The sequence below is a fragment of the Pseudophryne corroboree genome (assembly GCF_028390025.1).
Source record: "Pseudophryne corroboree isolate aPseCor3 chromosome 3 unlocalized genomic scaffold, aPseCor3.hap2 SUPER_3_unloc_94, whole genome shotgun sequence".
NCBI classification, from domain to species: domain Eukaryota; kingdom Metazoa; phylum Chordata; class Amphibia; order Anura; family Myobatrachidae; genus Pseudophryne; species Pseudophryne corroboree.
Genome location: NW_026967590.1, coordinates 244,742 through 246,889, shown reverse-complemented (window position 1 = coordinate 246,889; position 2,148 = coordinate 244,742). Strand labels below are relative to the sequence as shown.

Genomic DNA, 2,148 nt, shown 5'->3' with positions numbered 1-2,148 from the left:
AAGGGGATCTGGGAGTGTCACAGTGACATAACTTATATCTATAGTAATAATACAGGGACATGACTGGGGAGGTGATGGGATCTGGGAGCTTCACCGTGAAATCGCTTATATCTATAGTAATAATACAGGGACATGACTGGGGAGGGGATCTGGAAGCGGCACAGTGACGTCAATTATATCTATATCAATAATACAGGGACGTGACTGGGGAGTTGAAGGAGTCTGGAAAAGTCACAGTGACGTCACTTATATCTATAGTAATAATACAGGGACATGACTGTGGAGGTGAGGAGATCTTGGAGCGTCACTGTTATGTCATTTATATCTATAGTAATAATACAGGGACATGACTGGGGAGGTGAGGGGATCTGGGAGTGTATATATTGATATTTGATGTCTCCACCATTACACAGAATTACACAATAGTGAAGAAGACATCCAATGAGTGTGAGATAACCAGCAGCAATCCCTGTGTATCTGGAGGACTGAGTAGAACCCAGAGCCCCATCACGGTGCCTCCACCTCACTCACTGACACATGAAAGACACAATGACCAGAAGATCCTGAAACTCACCAACAAGATCATTCAGTTGCTGACTGGAGAGGTGACTGCTGGGAATGGGACATTATACAGTAACACCAGGGGATGTGTCTGGGTGATGACTGGAGAGGTGACTGCTGGGAATGGGACATTATACAGTAACACCGTGGGATGTGTCTGGGTGATGACTGAAGAGGTGACTGCTGGGAATGGGGCATTATACAGTAACACCAGGGGACATATCTGGGTGATGACTGGAGAGGTGACTGCTGGGAATGGGACATTATACATTAACACCAGGGGACGTATCTGGGTGATGACTGGGGAGGTGACTACTGGGAATGGGACATTATACAGTAACACCAGGGGACGTATCTGGGTGATGACTGGAGAGGTGACTACTGGGAATGGGACATTATACAGTAACACCAGGGGACGTATCTGGCTGATGACTGGAGAGGTGACTGCTGGGAATAGGACATTATACAGTAACATCGGGGACTTGTCTGGGTGATGACTGGAGAGGTGACTGCTTGAAATGGGACATTATACAGTTACACCGGGGTATGTGTCTGGGTGATGACTGGAGAGGTGACTTCTGGGAATGGGGCATTGTACAGTAACACCAGGTAAAGCGTCTGGGTGATGACTGGAGAGGTGACTGCTGGGAATGGGACATTATACAGTAACACCAGGGGATGTGTCTGGGTGATGACTGGAGAGGTGACTGCTGGGAATGGGGCATTATACAGTAACACCGGGGGATGTGTCTGGGTGGTGACTGCTGGGAATGGGGCATTATACAGTAACACCGGGGGATGTGTCTGGGTGATAACTGGAGAGGTGACTGCCGGGAATGGGACATTATACAGTAACACCAGGGGATGTGTCTGGGTGATGACTGGAGAGGTGACTGCTGGGAATGGGACATTATACAGTAACACCAGGGGTTGTGTCTGGGTGATGACTGGAGAGGTGACTGCTGGGAATGGGGCATTATACAGTAACACCAGGGGAAGTGTCTGGGTGATGACTGTATCACTGTGTGTGTCAGGATGCCACTGTCTATGTCTCCATGCAGGAGGGGGAGTATATAGAGGAACACAGGGGTCTGTACAAGGACGTGATGATGGAGAATCACCGGCCCCTCACATCACTGGGTAAGAGGAGACTGTCATGTAATGTACAGGGGAGAGCAGGTATGGGAGCCCCTATATACACACATCATCTGATAATCACATATATACACTGTACTCAGTCACTACAGATGGGCCCAGTAACAGAGATACCCCAGAGAGATGTCCCTGTCCTCTGTATTCCCAGGATTGTACAGAGGAGAATCACAGGACCCCACAAGAGGATCAGGTAGGAGGGATTTAGGGTCTCACCAATATACCAAAGTGACCATCACTATATGATCTGTAGAGCAGCTGTGTGTGTCAATAAATTTGTATTGTTTAATCTATTACTGAAATCAACAATTATTACAGTCTTCTTTTATTGATGGTTTACATAGGGTGAAGCCCAAATAAATAATGTTAAAGTCAAAGCTACAGAGGGAGAAGAAGAGACGTATGTGACTGATATAAAGGCAGAAGATATAGAGG

At 47.2% G+C, this 2,148-nt stretch overlaps 1 long non-coding RNA gene across 1 annotated transcript; it reads left to right on the top strand.

The window, feature by feature from the left end:
- The first annotated feature begins 442 nt into the window (after positions 1-442).
- On the top strand, positions 443-1,866 carry LOC134984924 (uncharacterized). The gene is made up of 3 exons (XR_010191798.1): positions 443-605; positions 1,623-1,701; positions 1,809-1,866. It is a non-coding gene; the product is annotated as an uncharacterized LOC134984924 (long non-coding RNA).
- The last annotated feature ends 282 nt before the right edge of the window (positions 1,867-2,148 follow it).